General features: G+C 42.0%; 1 protein-coding gene and 1 long non-coding RNA gene across 4 annotated transcripts in view; one reads left to right on the top strand and one right to left on the bottom strand.

Annotated features, from left to right (window-relative positions):
• The window catches only part of CHCHD6 (coiled-coil-helix-coiled-coil-helix domain containing 6), a 3,402,742-nt gene that overhangs the window by 2,917,456 nt on the left and 458,628 nt on the right, over nucleotides 1-26,658 (top strand). The window lies entirely within an intron of this gene.
• LOC138566286 (uncharacterized) overlaps nucleotides 7,557-26,658 on the bottom strand; it is a 428,118-nt gene continuing 409,016 nt past the window's right edge. Inside the window, exon 5 of the long non-coding RNA XR_011301889.1 lies at nucleotides 7,557-12,172. This is a non-coding gene — a long non-coding RNA (uncharacterized lncRNA). The remainder of the gene's footprint in view (nucleotides 12,173-26,658) is intronic.

Genomic DNA, 26,658 nt, shown 5'->3' on the forward strand with positions numbered 1-26,658 from the left:
TAGTTTTCAACTTCTGAATCACCTGTGAAGAGACCACAAATGTGCCCATTTCGACCTTATATTTACTGCTATTTGCTTCAATTATGCTGGGTTTCATTGCTCCTCTTGGCCGCTAGAGACTTGATCACTCTATCTTGTATACATTTTTTACACTTTTAATTGTTGAATACTTGGCTCTTGTAAATGTTTTCTTCTTCTTTAATCTAAGAGAAATATGGCTCACATCATGGCTTATCCGTCTGCCTCCCTTTGTGCCTTGCAGCTATTCCTTAAAAATAGCATCCTTGATCCCAGGCGAAGATAGGCTCCTCTTCGTTTTGCACACAAAGCTGTTTTCCAGCATCTCCTGACTCTGCAACTCTAGTCTGTCTCGGAGGTAGCTGTATTGATGAGCCAGCGTCCATCTTCCAATTATGGCCGACCTAGCCATGTTATATATTCCTCTACAGCAAGCTTCTATATGTCTTATGTACCTTGCGTTGTTGCATATTTACACTTATTGGTCAGCAAGTAACTTTATCTTCTCTTGCATACATGATTACTCTTGTATTTCAAATAATTGCAGTTGGAGGGACGCACAATATGATATGTTCAAGTATTCAATTAATTAAATAATCTCTAAATTGAGTTTGAGGTGCAACCACTAAATCAAGTCCTGGCTAAAGGGATCGAATACACTGTAACTAGAAACAAATCTGTGTCTGAAAAAGCATCAGACAAATAGCAGTGCACACTGTAGTGGGGAAAACAAATTCCCTCCGTGAAGTACTCTGAAGTACTGTTTGCTGCGGGCTGCGGGTGGGTGCCTTATCCTTTGTGTGCTGCTGCTACTGTGTATTCCAAGACTCGGAGACCGTGGCTTTTGACATTCCTAAAAAGGTGTGTCCTTCACACGAGAACCCGCCCTCTTGGGTGGCACCGCCCCCCCAGTACAAATAAATAGCCGAGCCCTGGTGCAACCGCGCCGCGCACTGTGAAGTACTCTGAAGTACTGTTTGCTGCGGGCGGGTGCCTTATCCTTTGTGTGCTGCTGCTGCTGTGCATTCCAAGACTCGGAGACCGTGGCTTTTTTCATACACCATCGGAACTCCGGAAGCTGTCAGGACGTCTGAAACACCTCTTGCCTGGACAGTGATTGATTGACATTCCTAAAAAGGTGACTGATTACCTGAGCTCGCTCACGTGGCATACTGCTGTTCCTGCACTATTTACATTACAAATACAAGGAACGGGCTATTGTCACATTGCGCCCAAGCGTTATCTTTACTGCTCTAAGATACGCGTCATTTTCACGTTGTGCCCACGTGTTATCTTATTCGCCTAAAGTTAAGGGTTGTTGTGTTTACGTTGTGTTAACGTAACCAATTGAAAAGTGCTCTTTGAATAGTGCTCTTCTAGTGGTTAGCTTATGTTTATAGCCACTCTTTCTTTCTCTTTTTTTTTCTAAAGCTGTGTCCTTCACACGAGAACCCGCCCTCTTGGGTGGCACCGCCCCCCCAGTACAAACAAATAGCCGAGCCCTGGCGCACCCGCGCCACGCACCGTGAAGTACTCTGAAGTACTGTTTGCTGTTTGCGGCGCGGGCTGCTGGGCCTCTTGTTAACCATTTAAGGTATCCCTTGGGTGGTGTATCGTGAATAATAACTCTCGAAATAACTGTTAGGAAACTGCTTATTTTATTTTTTGGGAAATAGACAGTAACTAACTGAGTTGAAAGTTGTTATTTTTTGCCTCTTCCAAAGCGTTCTGAATCCTTTCTATTCCTTATCGTTTGCTTTATGGATTTGGTTCTGAGAAACGGGAAAAAGAGTGTCCTCCAAAAATACTTCCCACAATAGATTCACCAAAAAATGCAAATAAAAAAAGAAAGTCCCTCAGCCTCACTTAACAGGAAACCGTCATTCTTATCCATGTCAATCCACTCTGAGAAAATGAAGCCCATTTCTGAGAAGACTTTGATACCAGAAAGCCATGTAGAGTTATCTGGTCCAAAAGAAATATGTTCTCTAAAAAAAGCTAACAAGGACATCAGAAATGATCCATTTGCTGCAGATGATCATACACTCAACGTCCAAAAAATAATTGTCGATATACATGAAAACAAATACCTTCCTATTTCTGACATTTCCATGCTTGCTCCAGTAATCATGTCTGATCTAGACAAAAGAATTAGGTTATCTCTTGGGCCATCTACACCAGTTTCTACACAGGGAATGCGAATGGAACTTGTTCACTTCCATAAACCAAGTGTCAAAGAGTCAAACTTCCCGAGTATTGACACGGGAAAAAAAGAGGAAAATTTCATACAAATCCCTTCGATTAGTTCGCCTACGATGAAATATGCTTATAACACAAGTACACAGAATCCATCTTCTGAACAGAGAAATTTGAATACATCTGTTCCAGTCTTTAACTTCTCCAATTTGCCTGAATTGCCTTTATCACAAGAACTTCCAGACGAAGAAATGCTTGATCAGAAAATCAACAACCTCCCAATATTCACAAGAATCTTAAACTTACTGGATCGAGTTCATGAATATTCCCATCTCCTCTTGCAAGAGATCAAAAAGGACCTGGTGACAAATACTACGCAATTAGCAAAAATTGAAGGATATATCCTGGCGCAAGAAGCTTTTCACGTTTACCACTCAGAGTGCCATGGAAGAGCTGCTTCAATAATAAAAAAATGATCTGCTTCATTCTAATGTCCAAATTGAAATAAAAGAAGTCGGATCGCAAACAATGGATGAGCCGTTTCTTTCTCATGGAATTCCGTTGACATTTGCGCAAATACTTCAGCGAAAAGATAACATAGGAGTGAATAAATTAATCCCTCCAGATGGTGAAACAATTGATTATTTGGAAATAGCAAAATTGCAACATGACAGACTACGACAAGTTGAAACAGTATTGGTTCAGATGAATTCCAAAGACAAAATTCTGGAGATGCTCACAGTAGAGGAAGTACCCTGTTTGAACACAAGCGTGACAGAAACTGCTCCTGGTAGTCCTTCGATTTTGATAAATCTAATTGATTGAAAATGACAAAATCTATGAATTGCAACAAGATTGTTCAAACGCAAAGGAGAATCCCTATTTTTTATCAAGGAGAGCTAAGAAAAATCACCTGAGAGCTCTAAAAAGAAGACACAAAAACAAAGGAATCTCTTTGCGCGGAGAGAAAAAAATTAGTGAATTATCTTCTGAATCGGTGAGTGATAATGCAATTCAAACAAGCACTACCAAAGTACTAACGCTCGCGGTTCCCTCCGAACAAAACTTAAATTTAAATGAGCTGAATGAGGAAAGTAAAACTGCACTGCAACTGAGTTCCACAACGACACAAGAAATTGCTTCGAAACAGTCAGCCACTACGATGAAAAAACAAAATTTGAACTTGAGAACTGCGAGTAATGAGTGCGCCGAGAAAGAAGGAAAACTCCACAGGGAAACAGATTCAAGTGTACTCACTGAAAGAAAGATACAACCTCACTTAACCTCGTTTTTTACAGATATTTCCACAAAGAAAACTGATGGTTTCAAAATAAACGAAAAAATCAAATGTAATGAAGGAAGCCCAAGAGAGACGTCGATGCCGTGGACGCACGAGGAAAAACGTTTAAAGTCTGAGACCTCCAAGGAAGTGATGGAAAAAATAGCATCATTACTGGAATCAGTTCCCAAAGAGGGTGAAGCCCGAATGGACATCCATATCAAGCAAGGTCAGCTGAGAGATCATAATCAATGTATGAATGAACATGGTCAAAACTTGATCATTGCAATGTCCTTAGCCCCTGTTGAAGAGAACAGACTTTCGATGAAAGAATTAAAAGCAAACATCAATCAAGAAAACACCAGTAAAATCTCAACGGCAACTGTGTGGGAGTGCTTCAGAAGTAAAAAAAGAGTTTGGTGTTGATTATAATCAACTAGAGATGCCCTCTGAAGATGCACTCAATCAAATTCTCCCGCAGCTTCAAAATATACCTTGCGAAATGAAAAGCATCAATGGATAGAAGAGTGACGTTAAGATCAATGGAACGGTTCGTATCAATCAATCGTTCCTAATGAATTCACTCTATAAGATTCCATCACTTAGAAGTTTGGTGACAAACGACATCGAGTGGATCAGACTTCCGAATGAGAACAACAACAGAATGTTGTCCAAAATGCTGTCGCCCATAATCGCGAAATTGATCTGGGAGCCACCAGAGTGATATCCTTATCCTTGGTATGGAAATGGTCGGATTCTCTCAAATAAAAATAGCAATGGACTTCTTGGAATTTCAACCTCCCCTACTGAAATTGAGTTGTGACTCCACCGATTCCACACGGGGTCAAAATGATTCCAATAAAAATATGATGGAACCACTCTCCGCCCTTACAAATGCCTTAAATGGGCTTAAATGGCTCGAACCTCTGATTAAAACAGTAGTGAACACTACCAATCCTACGGCTACGTCATAAATTCATGACCTTATTATCGTGTCATGGAACTGCTGTGGCATCTGTAATTTGTTAAAATGGAGGGAAAGGGTAAAATTGGAATCCCTTCCCAACATTTTATTAATACAGGAGACACTGGCAGTAAAGAGTGTAGAACTCGATGGTTTTGTTGCGTGTTCACATCATGCAAATAAAGGTTCAGAAGGGAGACCCACAGGTGGTCTGATGATTTTGATTGATACTAGGCTAAATTTCACTATCAATAATGTCTATTATGTGATATTACTTTTGATGTGAAATTGATTGAAAACTTACTCTTGATTTCGTTATATTGGAACCCCTGTCAATACCCCATTGAAAAAGCTTGTGAATTATTGGGTGATGCTCTCAATGAGGCTTTTAGTAAAGCACCACATGCGGAAATCCTCATTGGAGGTGACTTTAACGCAGCATTTGGAACTAATGACATCAGTATGGGTTCCAACTCGTCTTATTTTCAGGCCTCTTTACAAAAAGGGAATGTTTGGGGCAAGTTTTTTAAAGCCTGGAATATTTTCTTAATACCTTCAGCAGATACTCATAAGAAGTTCACATGGAAACGTGGTACTGCACAATCTTGGATTGATCATATGTTCTCCTCTAAGCAACTTTCTGGCAGACTCTCCAATGTCAATACCATTACGACTGCCTTGGGGGATCATTTAATGATAACATCTTCTATCCCAAATTTCTTTATAAGATGTCTTCCTGCATTTCAGCTGATGCTCATTCATTGTGACAGACCATGTTGCTCAATCAACTGGTCCTCAGCTACATGCAGGAAATTCACAACTTTAGTAAATAGGGATTTCTGGAAATACAAAGGGAGAAATCCCATGGACATTACATCAATACTAAAGTGGAATTCTGAGATGATTGCATCACATTTGATGAATATTTCTCATCTGTTGGTTGGGCAAGATGTTGATAAAAATGAGGGAAGAGCATATAGTACTATGGTGGCTTCATAAAAAAAAAGAAAAATGCTGATCTTCGTGTGGCAAGGAAGTCAAGGTTGAGTTTTGGCAATCCCGAATATATACTTCTAAAAATAACTATTATAGTTAACTACAAAAAGTTACTAAAGGAGATTCATATTTTAAATAAAATACAGCACAATCAAAGAATAATTAACCTAATATGTAACCGTAAAACTAAAGAGATCTGGAAAACTATAAGATCAATAGATAAAGTAACCACACGTGAATTCGACTCAAGCATTGATAGTGCAACTTGGTCCTCTTTCTTTCTCTCCAAATATGTCCTCCCGGAAGAGTGTACATCTTTTGAACAACCGCCTGAATGCCACTTAATTCCCAACTGCTGTCCATGGGACAAGACAGATATATTTGTTGCAATTCAGAAACTAAAGGGTTCCAAATGTACTGGTCCCGATGGGCTTCCCCCGTGTTTAATCAAGGATAATCCTCTATTTTGGTCTTCTATCGTAGAGATCAGGTTTCAAGAAATATTTCGCTCCAAAAAAATCCCCAGTTCTTGGCTTACATCAATTATCATTCCTCTTCATAAAAAGGACTCAATTTCTGATCCCAACAACTATAGACCTGTTGCGATTATTGATGTCGCAGCAAGAGTTTTTTGCCTCCCTGATTCTACAAGAGCTTGAAAGTTTTTCACGTATTAATAATGCTCTATGTCCGTCACAAGTTGGGTTTCGTAAAGGGATGGGGAGCCCCCTTAATGCGTGTCTTTTGGCACACATGATTGCACATGCCACCTGCCCTGCCAACAGTCCTATATTTGTTGCATCTCTAGACTTAAAAGCAGCCTTCGATTGCGTGATAAGAGGGAAATTGTGGGAAAAATTGCGTAAAGCTAATTTTCCTCAATATCTCATTATACTCATAGAAACGTTGCACTTTCAAACAAACTTTAAAGTCAGAATTGAACGAGCAGGTTCCCTAACACAGGCCATTCCATGTTTCACAGGAGTGAAACAAGGCTGCAACCTTGCAGCCATTCTTTTCAATCTCTATTTAGCTGATATTGAGGACATATGGAACACGGATAAATCTTTTGCAATTCGAATCTGAGCTTTTTGTTTGTCATGGCTAGCGTACGCAGATGATATTCTGCTTTTCCACCGCACGCAGGCTGGTTTTCAAATGAAATTAGAAAGCTTAATGTACTACTGTAAGATCAATTATCTAACCGTCAACCCACAAAAATCCAATATTATCATCTTTTCCAATAAAAAAAAAAGTACGGCAGTTTGTATTGAAAATTGGTGCCTCGCCCATCGCAATTTCCATCAATTTACCTTATTTGGGGCTCATCCTAACCAAGAGAACGTTGTATAAAAGAATGAAAGAACTATTAATAGTTAAATGATTGCCCTTAAAATGTCAAATGAAGATCTTGCTACAGAAAATGTGCTAATTCTCGTTAATTCCACTCCTAGAATTCTATTTGAAAAAAGTTGAGGCTATTTTGTTGTACAGAGTTGAGCTTTTTTTATATGATTTGGGTCCTTTATTGGATCAACTCCAATGGCAGATCTGGAAATACACTTTAGGTTTACCTTTATCGATGCCAAATGCCATTGTTAGACACGAACTTGGCTTTAATTCGTTATCAGCTAGATATAACTGGCGCTTATTATTGAATTTTGCAAAAATGTTTCCACCCAAAAATTCATTATACATAGATCTTAACTGAATGTTAGCGAACAATAATATACCTTCAATGATTCAATTTAAAGAACGCATGTTGTCAGTTTTGGAAAAGATTAACCTTCCTGTTGAAGATCTGGAGTTTTTTCAAGAAAAGATTAAGAAAAAGATATTGCAATGTGATTGAGCTGAAACTTGCATGAAGATGGAAAGATATACTTCATTCGCAGAATATTGTAAATTTGTCCATAGGCAATTACCGCGCATGTTGTACTTAACACTGTGCCCTTGTTCTAATGTTCGTCGAACCTTTATGTTGTTTCGATTTGATATTTTCCATACACAAGCCAGAACAAAACATTGGCATAAACAGACATTGGACTAAAATATTGAAATATTTTCATTTTTGCAATTATGCACCAGAGACTTTAAAACATCTTTTTATTTACTGCATTTATTTTGAAAATGATCGTTGTAAAATGATGAATTCTTTTATTCAAGCAAATACAATTACAGCTAGAGAATGGATCTCAACAAAGTGTATGTGGGGCTCCACCAATGCTTCATTAATCAAAACAACAAAGTTGGTAAAGATTATCGAGAGAGAAATCGAAAGAGTTATTTAATTATGGGCGACTTAGCTGTGGAGAAATGGTTTTTGTTGATACTGTATAATAAGACAATTATGTCATGTTTTTATGTTCTATTAATTTATTTCTTAATTGTAACTTATTCAGGAATTGAATCATGAATTATTTGTAAAGGTATTTTTGACTAAAAACAAATAAAGTTTAAAAAAAAAAAATCTCTCAATGAAATTATGAAAGCATGTTTCAGAATGACTAAATGTATCATCAAATGAAATAGTCAATGAATAAAATATCAAGCAAATAATCATGCGTAAATTAATGAATCTATACTCTCACAGTTCATCATGAGTTGTGAATTGTCTAATATATTCCATCATATATCATCACAGTATATCCATAATTCATGAATTGACATTCGTGGCAGCGTATGTTCTCAAATAATTACAAATTTAGACCAATTATGTTCTCATCACATAATGTGTCGTGTATACATAAAATCCAATAGTATATGGTGATTCTGAAAATTGATTTGAGTCAGACTTGAGCAGAAATGCTTCCAAAGATCATCCTGCCCCCCCTAAACGGGTTGCCCTGGAAGGTCTGCCGACACTACGCGTTTCGAGGGTTTAACTCTTCTTCAGGTGTGTATGACTCGAAAGGGTAATCTATAAGAAAGAAAATATTCTACTTCATTTTATAGATGAACTTGTGTAGAACGTTTAAAAAAAAATGAATTATCAAATAACTTAGCTGAGCTATTATATAGGAGAAAATGACTGACCTTTCAGTTGTCCAATCGTGATTGTGATGTGGTTGAATAATCTCAAAGTACACTAATGACCCAAAGTGTGCTATGAGGAGCGCTGTCCACCATTGGAGTTCCTAGCTAAAATTAAATATGTATGTATTATCCTGTGTCATGTAACACTCAGTCATCCAATATTCAAATTAGGTCATGTACCGAATGGGTAACTTCACTTACGTCTGATCTAGAAGGATTCCTAGACATCACTGGTCTGTGTGGATAGGTTATGCTGACTCAGCCCCTGTAGAGTGAAACAGAAGAATTCACTCACTGTGTTATGGAGTTACATCTAGTGCTCAAGTGAGGCTGCGAGATCCCCTCTCTTACCTCAATGTTCTTACACTCTATAATGGTATCTGGCGAATCGCGGGTGGGGAAAGCAGCAAACAAGCAGCCTCCCGTCCCATGATCGCAATATATTCATGGTATCACGTGACGATGAGTGCCTGCTCACGCTCTAGTCACATGATGTGTTCTTGTTAACTAAAAATAAGTACCTTGTGTTTACATCTGTTGACTGTCGACTGTAGCGAGAAACGGAGTGTGACGGCTGTAATGAAACAGCCTCCCGTTTCGCACTCACTGAGCATTCACTGAATCTAATTTCATGTTTGTCGAATTCAGGTCACATGATCTGCTGTACTGATGGATGTTTGTAATGCAATATTTAATGCTCTATTCTTTATGTATGTGACCTTATGTAGCTAACAAGTAAAACAACTGTTATTCCAAATTTGCAACATTGGTTTCCTACATTATTGTGATAACATTGGTGTCAAGTTACATGTGAAGAAACAGCTATTTATCACTTGGGAGGAAACTCACATTTCTTGAAATCATATTGTATAAAAGTTGCAAGTATAACTGTTCGACACAATACATTGTTGGTGTTTTCATATATCAAGTGCCAATCCTTTTATGAGTCTGTATATAATGTGAACCTACCAAATCGCAATATCATTTACAGGGAGTACTGTACACATCAATCCATGATGTATTGACCTCTAATCACATGATAAGGGTTTCAGGCCCTTATAAAGCATATGCGTCTTGTGATGTGTATACTACTAATCATCAGGAAATCCTGAGACAAATATTGCAGATCTAGACAGAAACAACATTTTGGAATATCCTTATTGGAACTGTATTAAACAGGTACCTATACATACAATCACATTTTTATTAATCATATACTAGTCAAATCATTCAAATATATATATAATCCTGAAATATTGTTTCCGTAAAGATGATCTGACAGTATTGTAACTTAGCAATCTCGTAGGTTTTGGAAATTGGTCATCAGATCAAAATTTGAAGCATACCCATGAATTCAATCACATGGTTGTTACTTGTACTAATCAAACTGTTACAGTGTCATAATCAACACTCCATATGTGAAGTCTGTGCGTAGCACCAAGTCGATAGTCCATTGTACACAAAACTAAAGATAGTGTAGTTAAGGTAAGTATTAAATTTAGACACAATTCGTAACCTATTATTTAAAAAATAAGGTTCACAGAAATGGGTTCCAAACCATTGGCTAGACTGGTTCTATGATATAAATATCATATGTCTGTTCTGGGCTTGGTAGATCTGCTACTTGAGCATAGAGAAATGTAAAGTAATTAGCTGCGGACTTCTGAACTTCGTGGATCTGCTACTTAAGCCTAAAGAAATCTAAAGTGATTAGCTGTGGACCCTTCAATCAAAGATTTCCTTATCTGTGAATCCCAATAGAGCGATTAGAAGTATTAGAGGAAACAAGTAAGATGATGTTCAGTGTTCATTCCTCTGGTGGGAGTTAAAGATTCCAGGCGGTCCATCCAGACAATTTCTTTCTGATGTAACATCTTGACTATGTCTCCCCCCCTCTATGGTTTCTGGAACTATTCTAATATCAGAAATTGCATTTGTGATCTAGTATGTCGGTATTCTTTAAAATGTTGCGCCACTGGTGATTTCTCAGACTGAATGCGAAAGTTTGACTTGTGGCCAACGAGTCTTAGCTGTTCTTGTTGTTATTTCCACGTAGTAAATACTGAACGGGCACCTGATTCCATATATTACATTTACTGAGTCACATGTTGAGGTATGTTTCAAGACAATTTCTTACCCAGAATATGGATGATGTATGGTATTTCCTTTTATAATATTATTGCAATGTTGGCAATTCATGCACGGCTGTGCTCCTCTATAAACTGGTTGTTTCATTTTGGTCACATTGATGTCTGCCTTTACCACTAGATCTCTTAATGACTGACTTTATTTATATGCAAATATCGGCACTGTAGGGAAAATCTCTACCAATGTAGGATCCAAATGTAAGATGTTCAAATTAGGCTTCAAAATGCGTTTCATCTGTAAGCTTTGTTGAGAGTAAGTTGTCACATAAACCAATTTATTAGAAGGATCTTATTGTTTTTGTACTGGGCTTTCTGCACATGGAATTTCATTCACTTTCTGAGTAGCCTTCTGAATTATCGCCATAGTGTAGCCTCTCTTCTGAAATGTATCTGACAATTCACAAGTTTTATCTTCAGGTTGATGGTTGTCTGAAATGATGCGACGGTACCGCAAAAATTGGCTAAATGGAATGCTTTTGTCTGTCGGTTTAGAATAGACAGTAGTTTTGAGGCCACCATCTTCTACGTAAATCACAACAGCCAAGAATTATAATCTTGAAAAGCTTACTTTTTTAGTAAATTTGATCCTTGCTGTTATGTTGTTCATGAAAGTTAAGAATACTTCTAGATCTTGTTCCGTGACCTTTCATTTGATGATACATTTGATTGTCATTCTGAAACATGCTTTCATAATTTCATTGAGGGCATTTGTTTTCCCTACTACAGTGTGCCCTGCCATTTGTCTGATGCCTTTTCCCACAACACAGAATTGTTTCTACTCTTTTATTTCGTATGTTTATCTTGTCACTTCAGTCACACCGCCACTCTGAAGTATGTTCATATCGTTTTAGTATGTCTTCGCACATCTTCTTCATGACATCAATCTGCTCTCATCAGATTTCACTCAGCGCTCCATGATGTCTAATGGTGCATGCAGACATCTTTCCACACGATATCCTTCCACTCTCTCAGTGCGAGGATACATTTGATACGGTTGTCTGAGTGCATATCATCCCTCGTACTCTCAATGCGGTATAGGGACAACACATGGAGTCCCATATAGGGCTCTTCTACTGTTTCAATATGATAGCAGTGAGGGGGCGGGAGTCCACCTGCTCCTCTACAATATGTCTGTGTTCACTCTATGTATGTTTGTGCTATTGTTTTTTGTTAGAACAAAGGAAGAGGACCCAAGGTTGGAGTCCTCCCGTCCCCTGCACACTCTAAGTCTACGCAACAGGGGCGTAGATATTTTAAGGTAAAATTCAAAATATTTGTTTTTAGACTATCTATAGGAAAATGATTTGTCGAGACTATTAACTTAGAACAGAAGAACAATCGTTTTGGTTTATTAGGTGTTCAAAAGTGGAATGAGCACCTATTTATTAATACATAAAACAATGTGTAGTCAAGGCAGGAAAAACACAACAACATTATAATGTCAACGTAAAGATGATTGATTGAGATTCCACTTTCTGTGGCTTGACGCGTTTCGAGGAGATTCCTCTTCTTCAGAAGCCTTTGTGGATCTACTGTCTAGTCATTGTGTACATAGAAATGAAGATCAAAAAGAAATCAATCAATCAAACGAGAGTATATGTCTATATAAGCTTCATTGATCAATAAAATACAGTTTCATAACTACAATCAGATTGAATATATACACATATTGTGCTCTATATTGTTCAAATTCAGTTTAGTACACCCAGGGTTGCTATATTTTTAGTTGAAAACAACTCCAAAGAATATCAGTCTAGTGCATTCCCTAGCACCTCTAGTGGGAGTCTAGCAGACATGATGACCCAGAGGAGGACAATTTAATTGAGTCTGGTTGACGCGGGCTACTCACCCAACGAAGTTGTTTTGACAAGGAAAAACATTTTCTAGGTAAAGTGTACTAACCTATAGAGGTCTAATGTTGTGGCTGAGAAGCCACCCACAGTGAGCGGTGCGTCAAAAGGTTGCATATTAGAGGAGCCAAGTTCTCGATGTAAGTATTTTCCTGATGCCGGTTGGTGTTCCGACACTCTCGATATGACCTGTATGAAATAGTAATCACGTACAGGTCACCATGTGTGATTCGATGTAGCTATACAAGTGTGAAAACCAAAATACATTGGTCGGGATATGCCAAAATACCTTTCTGCGGCACGATTCAATGATGTGGTAGTCTCTGGGAAACGTGTAACATCTCAGGGGGAGCAGGTGAAAATTGATCGGCGAAGTCCTAAAGCCAGCCGTTGTCTGTGAAAAGACAATGGAGTGTAGGTAAGCCTGCAGAACTTAGTAAAGTATAGATAGCGTGAGTCGAGTGTGCAGAAAGTTGGAAGAACGCGTACCTAATCCATCGCGATGTTCTATTGAATCGGCAATGTTCTGCTCGTTGTTAGCACGATCTCCATGGAAACCAGGGACCGTGTAGAAGAAGTCTGGTATTTAGCGGGCTAAATTCAGTGGAGAGACATCAAAGACGGACTAACCCAATCGTAACAGAATGTGGCGGCCATCTTAAGCAGTCTGGGTAACACTAGTAAATCAATGAAGTAGCATGTAAACAATTCAGAGTGGCATCATCAAATAACTGAAACAGGATGATGATGCCAATAGCATGATTTTAAGAAATCCATGCTTCACCCATAGTGATCAAATATAGAAATCAGAATAATTTTCTCAAATGGTTTTTTACGTGATAGTGCTAAACAATGTGGCATTACTAAGGCATTCAAGTATAGGTGAGTCCCCATAAACATTCATTTCTTTTATTACACTTCGCTGAAACATCTGATAAAAAATCTACCAGGTGTCCTCACATTCTTTGTGATTGGCTGAACCATCTGGTTACGAGTACCAGGTGTCCTCACATTCTAAGTTGTACGTGACATATTCAATGTTTAGCCTTAGGGGATACCAATGTAGATTACATCTTATGACAAGGGTCTCAACTATGGATCCTTGCTTGCAACTGAGCATTTAGGAGTACAAACTGTGTAACATGACGTAGATACTCTACTTAAATGGTGGCGTCCCCATAGTTGGTGCTATTTGTGCAACAGATGGCTATTGTTCAATCGGGAGCCATTATGTTACTGATCATCTCATATATCAGGTGGGTAATTATTGGATCGTTGCTGACAACCCATGTCCCAAGACTTAGTAAATATGTTGGTGTATACTATAGGGTGCAGGGTCTACAGGACAAAAATATCTAGACTGTTAAAAAATGCTCAGATAAAGCAGTTAAGGGATGTTTCCTCATTGAGTCCCCTTGGATATTTAGTGTCTAGAAGGTATATCCAGAATTTTTCTCTTTGTGCCAACAATCTTGTATAGTTACCACCTCGCTGTGGTTTGCTAACAACTTCAACGACCTGAAATCTCAATTGGCTGATGTTATGTTTAGCTTCCATGAAATGTCTGGCTACCGGTGATTTCTGATTTAGGCAACGGATGGTAGACTTGTGCTCTGAAATTCGTTCTCTTAGGGACCTCGTGGTCTGTCCAATATACAATTTACCACATGGGCATTTCAAAGCATATATGACGCCTGCTGTTAAACAGGTGGCGAAGCTTCTGATCTTTATCTTCCTGCCAGTCGATGGATGAGAGATGGTGTTTCCCTTAATTACATTATTGCAATTGGTGCAGTTAAGACATGGGAAAGTACCCATTTTTTTAGTCTGTAGGAATGTTTGTTTCTCCTTGTCAGGTCTTTCAGCTTTCACGAGTCTATCCCTAAGGTTACGACCCCTTTTAAAAGCCATCATTGGTGCTCTTGGAAAAAGTTCTTTCAGATGTTCATCACTCTGTAGTAGTGACCAGTGTTTTCTTATTGACTTTCCAATTTGGAAACTTTGACGTGAATATTTAGAAATATACATCAATGGAGTGGAACTAGTTTTAGATTTAGGTGCTAACAGATCTTTCTGTGTTAGATGATTTGATCTAACGTTGGCATCTTGTAAAATATCATGGGGATAACCCCGTTTCTCAAAGCGTTCAATCAATTGAGTACATTCAATGTCGAAGCCCGCTGGGTCTGTTATAATCCTTTTCAGTCTCAGCATCTGACTGTAGGGGAGACTTTTTAGCATCGGTTTGGGATGAAAGCTGGTGAAATGTAGGAGATTATTAGCGTCTGTAGGTTTATGATAAATGGTGGTCACTATCTTGCCTTCATAGATCTATACCCTATTGTTTTTTGTTCCCTACTTTTGAGACCTATCTACAGCGTTTTAGGTGTGCCCTTGTTTTTTCTGATTATTTGGCTTTTTTTGGAAGGGCCTTCAGCTTATTTGTTCCATCTTACCTGGCAGTACTGATCGAAGCACAAAGCTCTGGTGACCGAAGCACAAAGCTCCGGTCCAGCAAGTAAGTGGGGAGGGAGGATGGTGGTGGGGAAAGGGTACGGTCTGTTTTTGGGGTTGGGAAGGAGGGGGGATGTAGTGGGCCCGGGGAAAGGCCTCGGGTGGCTGGAAACATTGAGCAGAACATATTATGTTCTGGCCAGCTGTTCCAGCCACCTTCCCTGGGTGTAAATACCTATTTTTACAGTGCTTGGCTGCTGATGGAATCCAGCATACAGCAAAATGCACAATATATTTTCTCTATGGGGAGGAGGCTTTCAGGCGATTTATTTTTTGTTTACATTAACATGGTGAGCCTGGGATAGAAAGAAAGCTCTGTCAGCAACAGTGGCGCAACACCATTTAGCTGACCGGGCTTATCGCCCCCACAGAAATGTTCGCTATGTTGACACAACCTGGCTGACCTACAGAGCAGTGGACAGAACAGGACACAGATGTTAAACTGCGCCTGGGCTTCGCTGTTAACAAAGGCCTGCAATTACTATTGTAAAGTATTTCACTGTTAGCCCCTGAATTCATATGAATACATTTTTAGGCAATTGAAATTGTGTTGTGAGGTTAGTACTTACATGGTGCCAATGTCCCAGAAGCTAGTCATGCTCCAGACCCTAGTATGCATCATGAGCCTACTTCTCAGTTCGACTTCCAATACCTCTAATACCGTGGCGGCACCCTTTGCTAGCACCTCCACTTCTGTGCCTCTCAATCAGCTACTACCTAACGCCCTATCTCTGCCATGGAGATGCATTCTTAACTTCTCCATGGCTGATAGACTACCTCTAACGCACAATCTCGTACCTACCAACTTCCTACCACAGCTGGACCTAACGTGCTCCAAACCCAACATTCTAAACGTACTCCCTCATAATGTTCCTCTAATACCTTCTCCCGCCCAATGGATCCAGCTATATGCCGCCAGACCTACACCTAACCAACCCTGTCCTACCAAAATTACAAATTCTAGACGAGGTTACAGACTCCCTAGAGCCAACTACTTGTTTTCCAAAAACACACACATTAACCTTGCCAAAGCCATTCCTTCACGGCCAAATCTGTCACCCATACCCAACAAGACTGCCCCTCTTTGCAGCAATAGCCTGACAACCAATCCAGTTCCAGAACCCATAACCAGCCTCAAAGGGGGACTCATTAACGCTAGATCGCTTACAGCTCATGCACTCGACATCAGTGACCTCATCACCTCCAACGATCTTGACTTCCTAGCCATTACTGAGACCTGGTACCAGCCCAAATCCGGTCCTCTGCTCTCATTGGCCTTTCCCGACAAATACACTATCATTAGGCAGGACAGGACATCCTCAAAAGGAGGAGGTGTCGCCTTTATTGCAAAAGCATTAGTACTAAGATCCAGCCAGCCATAATCTGACCTTCCCATCAGGCAAACTCCTCACTATCAAGCTACTGATGTCGCCCATGCAAACGATAACCATTCACCTTATGTACAGAACCCCAGGTCCTCGATCCTCATTCGATGAAGACATAACCTTACTCCTCACAGCTAACATAAAGCCAGGCTCGCAAGTGATGTTCATAGGTGACCTTAACCTAGGTGTCCATGACCCCAAAGACGTGAATGCACTAACAATTTCTAATAGTATCTCAGAGCTAGGCTTTACACAATGCATCTCCCAACAGAGGCACAATAAAGGTAGATTACTTGATTGGATCACTGACATCAACACAACACATCTTCCAACAGACGCACAATGAAGGTAGACTACATGATTTGATCACTGACATCAACTGCAACACAAACATCCTGTCCAACCACCCATGTGCATGGTCCGACCATCACATTATTCTGTTCTCACTGCTAGACGCCAACCTCTCCAACACAGACAAGCTAATGGCACCCCCCAAACACGCAAGAAATACACGCAACATAACCGCTGATAAATTACTCCCATTCCTCCAGCCTCTTACTAACCTGGCCACTTTGAATATCGACCCAACTTCTCTAGTGGACTCATACAATACCACCATTCTGAATGCCATCAACATGATCGCTCCATTAAAAATGTGGAAAGATAAACCGCGCTCACACTTAAACAGCTGGTTCATCCCCCCACACCTTAGAACCTTGCGCAAGAAAAAAAGAGCTGCAGAAGCCAACTTAAAAGCCTCCCTTCCGTATCTCATAAAGAAAACTTCCTAGCAGCCGCGCCCAACTACAAAACAGCAATCTGCCGAGCCAAAAGTGACCTCCTACATTGATCGAATCTCCAGATCTAAATCTAACACTAAAGAATTGTTTAGCATGCTCGGAGAGCTTGAAAGCCTTTCTGTTCCACCTGTAATATGCAATAAAGATGTCACATGGTGCACCAATATTCATTCAGCACTCTCCGACAAAATCGAGCTTCTACAAACTAAAATAGAGAAAAGGAAAGCTAGCCTCACCGCTACCAATGCCCCTCTGGTAACTCAAACATCCTCACCTGATAAACAAGACTTGTTCAAATTCGCACCTCTTGCCACTAAGGATGTTGAGGATGTAATCATGAGTCTGAAAGCATCCAGATGCCTAGGCGATGTCTGCCCGGAATCAATTATTAAGGAGTCAGCGAAAGAGCGTGTGCCTTTTATCACAACTTTAATCAATGCCTCCTTTGCAACCAACACAGTACCAACAGATCTGAAGGACGCATGGGTCATTCCACTTCTAAAGAAACCTACCCTTGACCCTAACACCCCAGCGAATTATAGACCAATTACAACGGTGCCCTTCCTCCTCAAAAGTCTGGACAGGGCTGCTTATCTACAGATTCAGCATCACTTGGAAAGCAAAAATCTACTAGTAATCCACCAATTAGGTTTCCGACCGAGACACGGTACGGAGACAGACCTGTTAGACCTAGTAACACAAATGGAGATCATTAAAGACAAAGGCAATTTAGCACTCCTTTTTTTACTAGATCTATCAGCGACCTTCGACTTGCTGGACCACAAAGTGTTATGTAAACATCTCTCATCCGCAGCACACTTCTCTGTTGAAACCACCACATGGATTCAGTCCTTCTTAAACAACCGAACAACTAGTTTTCTCTCACTCTGCCTCCGCTACGGTATCGGGTAATAATATCGCTGTGGTTTGACCCGGTAAAGATGTACCCCATTATACCATTTAAGGGGAGCAGAGATTGCGGGGGTGTCCCCCGCTCCGATTAAATGGTATAATGGGTCCAGGGTTTGCGGGGGTGTCTCCCGCATCTTTTACATGATGGTGCCGGCAAAACCACGGCATTTTTGCCACAAAATGTTGTATTCGCAGCCATTTTTGCTTCGATTTTAGGACATGGAACCCTCCGCTACCCCAGTCCCTGTCACCTGCGGAATCCCCCAAGGATCATGCATCTCACCTACTCTATACAACATCTTCACGAAGCCCCTTTTTGAATACTAAGACAATTTAGGTGTCTCCAATACAAACTATGAGGACGACACACAAATCCTTATTTCTATCTTTGGTGACTACAATACTGACTCCAAGCGCCTAAATGACGTTTACCAAATCATCTAAAGCCTGGATGGCCAAACACAGTCTATGTCTCAATGACAAGACAGAGCTACTCCTTGTAGGGACTCAAGCCAGACTTAACAGACTCGACAAACAATTCAATACCTTCAATATTGACGGCAATCGTATTACAGTCTCAAAAGATGTAAAAACCCTTGGTATCTACTTCGACTCCACCATCTTTCTGACTAGACTAATCAGCGCGACTGCTTCCACTACGGCATGCACGTGCAAGCTTATCAATGCCTGCAGACCATTTCTGACTATAGGTAACTGCATTACTATAGCTGGAGTCTTGGTCGTATCTAAGATGGGCTACTGCAATGCTCTCTACCTCGGCACTAGCCAACACAACCTAAAAAAGCTTCAAATCTTCCAAAACAATGCACTCAAATCAGCAGCCAAGCACCCTAGATCGCACCACATCTCAGAGCTAAGTCGTAGTGTGCACTGGCTGTTTGTCTCCCAACAACTCAAAAATCAGACTCAAAAACCTCTCCCTTTCATTCAAATGCCTACAACACCTACCACCTAATTGATAAATTCACATTGAAATCCACAGACCGGCCCACCAGATCTTCATACTCCAACTGCCTGATCATTCCTAGGTTCAAGCTCCATAAGGCAGGTGGTAGCAGTTTCCCGGTCCTCCCAGCTACTTTCAGGGCAGAACAGTCCTTCTTTATATTCAGAAATCAAGTAAAAACGTGGCTTAAATTGTCTGATTATCCATACTGACCAACTCTTTACACTTCATGTTGTACCTTGTAAACTGTTCATTATACCTTATCATTTGTATCACATGCCTACTATGTATATTATTATCTGAGATTAACTGTTATTATTTGTAAAGTTTCACAGCAGTCCTTAAGTGGGTTCTTTCAGACTTAAAGAAGAGTTAACTGCTTGTAACATTGAAGCTGCACTAGTATAGTCTCATTAGAATGGTTAAAGAAGTTAGATGCCCCCACAAAAAAGTTTGAACCCCCACTGCCTCTGAAGTTAGGGTATCTCCCAACATTTGATAGGTAATTAACCCGCCCCCCTCTCCGGAATTTAGGTTTCGTTGCGACCACCTGAACCTTTGAGGCAGTTCTACTGGCCACCGAGTGGCAAAGTGTGTGCATGGAGGACACAGGTACTCACAACCTCAGCCCACGCCCTCTTCTACTCCCTCGCGCTTCAAATACTCCTGCTCGACAAACCCCCTACCCCCCTCCTCCCACGAATCGACTGTGGAACTAGGGATGTGGAGTGAAGACGTTCGGTAGTGTGCGGAGCGGGGGCAAAGGACAGTCCTGTTAAGCCATTTATTGAACAATTATTCGTATAGAGGGTACAGGTAGAAAACCACCCTTTTTCTAATGTATGTTCTTTTTACATTTCCTTGTGTTTTCTGCTACTTATATGAAACAATACTGCACGTTTTCCTTTTTTTCCAGAGTTCACAGGGGAGCGTTTAGTATTATGTTGCGTAAAAAAAACCAATATTATCCGTGTGCCCTGGAAATTATAAGCAATCCATATTTCATGCAGATAAATATCGGCTTCCCGTGATTTTCTTGTAATGCTTTGTAATTGAATCTACCCCAGTTACAAATGAGCCGCTTGCAAAGGTGCATTCAGAACGTAAATTACTCTCATTGTGCGCAGATAATTCGTACCTTTCCGTTGGTTTAATTATGCAGCATTCACAAAGACGAAAAAACACCCTCCTCTTCTCCCCCATCCAAACAGAACAACATTTGCAGTTTTTGTCATGGTGACCCTTGCCAAACTCGCTCTTCCCCCTCCCCTCTGTGTATTTGATCACTAGCACAATGCACCTTTTGTCTTGGGCCTGTACCCCACCACAGTACCATCACAATGCTGTCCATATTAAAGCACAGGAAAGCAGGCTGCTGTGATTATCTCTGGTATTACAATTGAACATTGCCCGGCTACCCACCGTCCAAAAAAACACACTTCGCATTTTGCTAAGATATCCATTAAAGGGAAACGTAACCATTTATAAAATAGCATTTTTGCAATGGCAAGCATGAACGCATTGGACATTGTGTTTTTATTTTTCGTAATCTTTTCATAGGCCAGAGGCTGCCAAGTCGTCCCAGTTCACTTTACCAGGGCATGGTACATCTTACCGACATGATTGGAGATTCTCTCATCAGTCCAGTTTATACAGTGAAAGCACGAGACACCAGCATTAACCAAATGAACACGGACTGCTTTCTCGCATTACAATCCACTGGTATACTGACGTAGCACCCAGCATCTCTGGGTGCGGCTTGTTGTCCGGCGTGCACCATTGTAATATATCTCGTCAGCTTCACTCTGTACATGCATCTAAACTTATCCTACCTGGTTTGACTGCTTGTGATGTATATGCAACCTATACATGACCTCCGCAACCTACCTGATGTGACTGTCAGCCTTGTGCTGCACATGTAACCTATAGATGCTCCGTCCCACCCACCCCCACCTGATGTGACTGTCAGCCTAGCAACATATTCCAGTATGAAAACAGAGAACGCAATCCAGCAACCCCATCACCATTAAGCGATGACGCTGGGGATAACAACGAGGCCGCGACAGAGAGCGAAGTGGTGCAAACTGACACTCCAGGTAGGAGCGAGGCCGGTTCGGACTGGGCAGCTCTAGGCTGCGCACGGAATCCTCTTCTGCTCTCAAGAAATGGCCCTCCACTACAGAGACAAAGTGAATGCTCATGAGAACGCACCACGAGGCTCCATGTTTTTCATTGCATGGCTCGCCGTGTAGGGTTAGAAAGAACCCTCACAGCTCCGTATTAAAAGGTTGTGCTTTTATGTGCCAGACCTGACCTGCGTAGTCCGCCTCGTTCAATGCAAGATGGCTGCTGGTGTGAAAATGCCACCGGGCCGGACGGCCAGACGACGTAGCCGCCTGCAAATGTTAGATTCCTTTGCACAGAACGCAATTAGCTCCCTTCAGCGCTTGTTCTTTGCTCCCTAGCAGGAATTAAAAGGATGTTCGAACTCCATTTCCCTTCGCCGAGGCCAAACAATCAACAGTAATGAGGCTCAAATTATTGCCTTGAAAGGCTGTTTTCTTTCACTTTCTTCACGATCCATTATAAAGCGCTGCTTTATAAATCCTTCGCAAAGCTCTGGCATGGGGCTTAAGGACAAAGGAGACCTTACTTTTTTCCCTTCTCCTTGCTTTCTTAGCAGCTTACGGCTTCGAAGAGTGGCATTATAGAATGGCAGCGAACAAAGCGAGTGAACCTACATTGCCAGCGAACAAAACCTCTTTTATGAGGAACGTATCGCCTAGAATCCAGACCTAGCCCTTGTTATAAGTCTGCGGCCGGCTTTACGCTGGCTTTGGTGCCGGCTCACGAAATGCTGATATAATTGACCAACAAGGTGTTTTCTAGTGAGAAGCAGGTGATGGTGGGGAGGGTAGTGTGCTTAGCCCTGCTTGCCCATGCCCTACACCCATACGCAGTTCCCCACGCTCTGCTCACCCTAGCAATTAGAACTCGTATCAGTAGAGGTTCTGTTCTCGCTAGGATGTCTTTCCATAATCTATGCTTTTGTCAGGCAGCAGCATTTTTTCTCAACTCCAAGGCAGCCAGATTGATATTTGGAATGCAAAAGACCACCCGGCTCTGAAAAACATATACTAGCAGCCAGTTGAGTAAAACACCCGTTTCAAGGTTTTCCATGGGAGCCCTGAAATATTTATGAGAAAGCCACCATCGTATGGAACAATACCCCACCCCTGATCCTCAGACCAGCGCATACTTTTACCAAGCAGAAGATGACCCCAGTTACAAATATGGATGACCCCAGTTACAAATATGGGCCGTGCAGGGGCCATTGCTGTCAAGGAGACAGAGACCATCTATCCTTTGAGCAACGTGGGCTGCATTTATTCACAAAATGCAACATTTAATAAGGCAGACATATTCACATCAAGTTATAGCTAACCGCCTGACCTGTTCTTCCTCCACACTAGCCTGGACGCTGTGGTGGCCGCACCATTCTTGAAGGAATGGAAAGAATAGCCCAGTCCATCGAAACCTGCTCCTCTAAGAGTTTGCTGGAACACCCTCTTGAATTGAAACTGGGGTAGCCAGGAACCATCTCTATGCCCCAATAGTAGACCCTTGCTAGTTCCCCCTCACCCCCAACCCCGTACAGCCAAATAGTCCGCCATCGCCCACACTGGACTGGACTAGCCGGGTCCCCCGCCTGTCCTAACAATACACTGGCCCAGCCCTACAGATAAGGGGTGTATCAGCCTCTTTTACTTCCTACGAATTGGCAAATACTCCCCAAAATTAAAAGTAGAGAGTACACATACTCCCGATAAAAAAAACAGGAAAAGACTTGTAGAATCCTACACCCCTGCTTCCACCCTCACAACTCCACGGATTTGTGTGGACAAGTAGTGCACCTAGTACCACAGGAAGAAACTACTATGTTAACGGACTGATTGGGAGAAGTAAATATGTATCATTTAATGTGCACGAATAACTCAGTGCAAAGTAATATATATTACAAAAACATTTCTATTTTTCAGTTAAAACGTGTATTCGCTTATAAAATACTCATATTGGGAATTGGACTTGTATTTTTACTCCCATCTTTAAAAAATAGGGAATAAAATACTCCTACTTCCAAATTTTATCTGGAGCACTGACATTCGCTATGCTCCTCCTTATCTGTATTGGACCTGCATACCCACAGCTGCACCCTCGTTCCATTCGTGATGAACACCTCGTCCCTCTTGAGACCCTCATAGTTAATGTAGTCCCCTGGCGCTATGGCGGATCTGAAAGGAAAGGGTCTGGGCTGAGTTAATGGGGCTGAGCAGGAAAAGTGCAAGAGAGCAGTGATGTGGTGTTGGCCTCTTCAATTCGGTTTCCACTGTTCGCTGAGCTTTGGTGTGTTCTTTCTTGGTTGGTAGCTGTCATGTTCTGTTGTGCGAAGCTATGCGTGATTTGTTTTGTTGTTGCAGTGTAGGGAGGTTTGTGCGGTTTGCTGTGCTTTAGCTTTGTGGTTGTGTGTGTTTTTGAGAGTTTGAGAGGAGTGTTTAGCAGAGTGAGACTGTTAGTGGGTTGGTTAGCAGCCTTGCTATCTAGATGATCGTCCTTGTTGCGTGGTACCAGCACCCCAATACTCAAGCCCTGTGAAACATCACAAATACTGTTCTGGATAGCAAGAATTCCTACTGATCAACGCGAACGCACCCCAGGGCTGCAATAATCGCACCCAAATATTTACAATCCAGTCGCTTCATTTTGTCTGCTCTTGACCCCTCCCACACCCTGCTAGCGCTTTCCTCACAGCAAAACCTGCAGCTTCCCCATCTCTTCCTGTAACCCTGCAAAGCTATTGCTGCCACATGCCTCCTTGCCATCGCCAAATATCCTCCCCCAGCATGCAAGTGTTCCAAATACAACAATAGTGAGTCGTGGGCAAACAGCAGCATCTGCCCTTTCTCACAACAAAATTTGCGAAACTCTATAAAATCCCACCTTATAGGCCACTTTCGTTTGGACCCCCAACGATCATGCGCTCAAACCTGGTCTTTGTGAATCTGTTCACCTATTCCTCCGCTGCTGCATGCCAGTACCTGAACTCCTGCTTCTTGCGATGAGACAAAGAAATCAGCATTGTTATTCTCGACACACGGCACATGCTTTGCCTTGAATTTTACATGCACACGCAAGTATAGCAGCCCCAATTCCTTCAGTAAACTTAACACCATTTCTCATGACACCCTCAAGTTGTTGATTGTATTAACCAGTGACATATTGTCGCACCAGACTATCATAATCATACCGCGAAAAATCCTCCTTCCATATTGACAATGCCACCACTATGAGAAGCAACTCTAAGAAGGTAATGTTGAGCACCAAACCAATTTGCAACAATTTCTCTGGCTAGCTTGCCATGCACAATTAGTTGCCCAGAATGGTCCCAAATCCTGCACACTCTGCTGCATGAGTAAAAAGACCAATTTCGAAGGGATTGTGTCCTCCGACGTATTCCTTATCTTGATAGATCTCCAGCTTGCTGGCCTCGGTTTTTCTTTTTCACTAGAGGACGTTGCGCGTCGATGTCCCTCGAGCCGATGTCCCTCGACAGCCTCCGTATCTGTGCCAACGTCATCATGCGTATAAATAGACTCGCGCAGCGTCCTTTGCTAAGTTCCGTTTTTCCGCGCCTCGTGGGCCTCGGAATCGCGTTGCTCAGTTCGTTAGTCAGAAAATATATTCTTCATTATTCCTCGAGAATACCAACTCTTACTCGATGGCTTCCTCATCCGAACCGACGACTCCACGGTCCGGCTTCAAAAAATGTCGAGACTGTGGAAAGAAAATGTCGTTGACAGATCCTCACAGGATCTGTTTGTGGTGCCTGGGATCGGAGCACCAATGTTCGGAGTGCGAGGACTGCATGTCCATGACGGCGAAAGCCTTGAAGGAGCGTAAGGGGAAGCTTGAGAGAGGTAAGACAGTTAAAACTCCTTTGAAAGTTTCCTCGGCAGAGTCGAGACATTCGTCTCCTTGCCGACACAGGAAACATTATTTCTCCTCTAAATGAATCACTGTCCCCTGGGTCATACTGCCATCTTCAGATTTTTACTGCACGCTTCAGTCTTGGGAGTCCGCGAATTGATCTCAGAGCTATTTGTATGTTTTTATGTGTTTTTCGATTAAAAAAAAAAGTTTTGGTTTAAAGAGCCAGTGTGATCTTTTCTTCATCTGCTGGCAGCGGGGACCCATTGTCAGTGAAGATCGGCGCCCCTCAAGTGCGAAGATTCATCAAAGATTCTAGAAGGCCATTTTGGGCATACTTGGCACCCTCCGACCATGACGGAGGAGGAGGGAAGGTCCCCCTTGAGGCCCTACTGCACCAAATGCGGGCTGCAGGATGTGTTTGTGGAGGACATGCATCTACAATGCCACTGCTACCTTCACCCGGAACATAAGGAAGTAGAGTGCGAAATATGCCACAGATTCTCGAAGAAAACGACAGACAAGAATAGTAGGCTGGCAGCATGGCTTCACACGAACAAGGCTTCTGACCCGTACACCAAGCAGGGTCATGCCTCGTCCAGGACCGGCTGGTCTGAGGAGCGGTCTTCTAAATCCTTTTGAGGGCGCCTCATCGATGTGGGCCCAAGATGAGGCCAAGATCCGCAAGTCCGAGTCCACTGGGTTTGCCGAGAAGCGGGTCCCTAATGGGATAGGGCGTGATCAGCAACACCTTCCGCCTCCATTACCAGCCTACCATCTAGCTGCTCTTCAAAGAGAAAGTCGTCTACCCCGGCTAAGCTAGGGGAGAAATCCGAGAAGCTGCGCACAGAGGAGAAGAAGGCCGCACAGCCCAAACAGGCTCAACCGGTACAGGCAAAGAACTTGCCGGCTACTCCATCGTTGGCTACTACTGACATGCCAGCTACAGACGCTGATCCTACGAGGGTAGCCCCCACTGCGCAGAAATTGTCCCTGCTCCACGAAGATTATGAAGAGAAGGACGACTGCAATGAGGCCACAGGGCCTCGTTTTCCTGTTATACCTTCTCAGCTGATGGACATTTCATTGGATATTTTATCGACTCTACACACCTTGGTGTCAGAGATCCAAATGAGAATGCCTCTGGCGCTGGTTCCTGTGATCCCCCAGGTCCCCGATCAACCTCCGCTGAAGAAGAGGAAGCCTCATCTGATGTCCCCATATCAACCTCCTCATCCATGTCAGGCCCCAGCTGGCCCAGACACGGGTACGGGAACGGATACAGGCACAATGACAGATGATGACGAGGACATTGTCGCAGTGGATGATAAATCGTCACATTTGGATGGCCCACATAGGGTTTCCACACCGGATGAGGTGAATTTGTTCCACTCCAAGATTGCCAGGGCCTCCGAGCTATTCCTGCTGGTACCCAAGGAAACCAAGTCGAAGGGCTTTGTAAGGAAGGCATGGCATCAACAGTAAGATGGACACAAGTGACCACCGTTCAAGGGTGTTTATTGAACTTCAATGGTATGATAACACCTATCTAATCCTAAATCTACAGATGGGAGCAAACTACGACCATCAAATAATAACGCAGACCTAG

Source organism: Ambystoma mexicanum, chromosome 2p, assembly GCF_040938575.1.
Source record: "Ambystoma mexicanum isolate Mex_15411 chromosome 2p, UKY_AmexF1_1, whole genome shotgun sequence".
NCBI lineage: Eukaryota > Metazoa > Chordata > Amphibia > Caudata > Ambystomatidae > Ambystoma > Ambystoma mexicanum.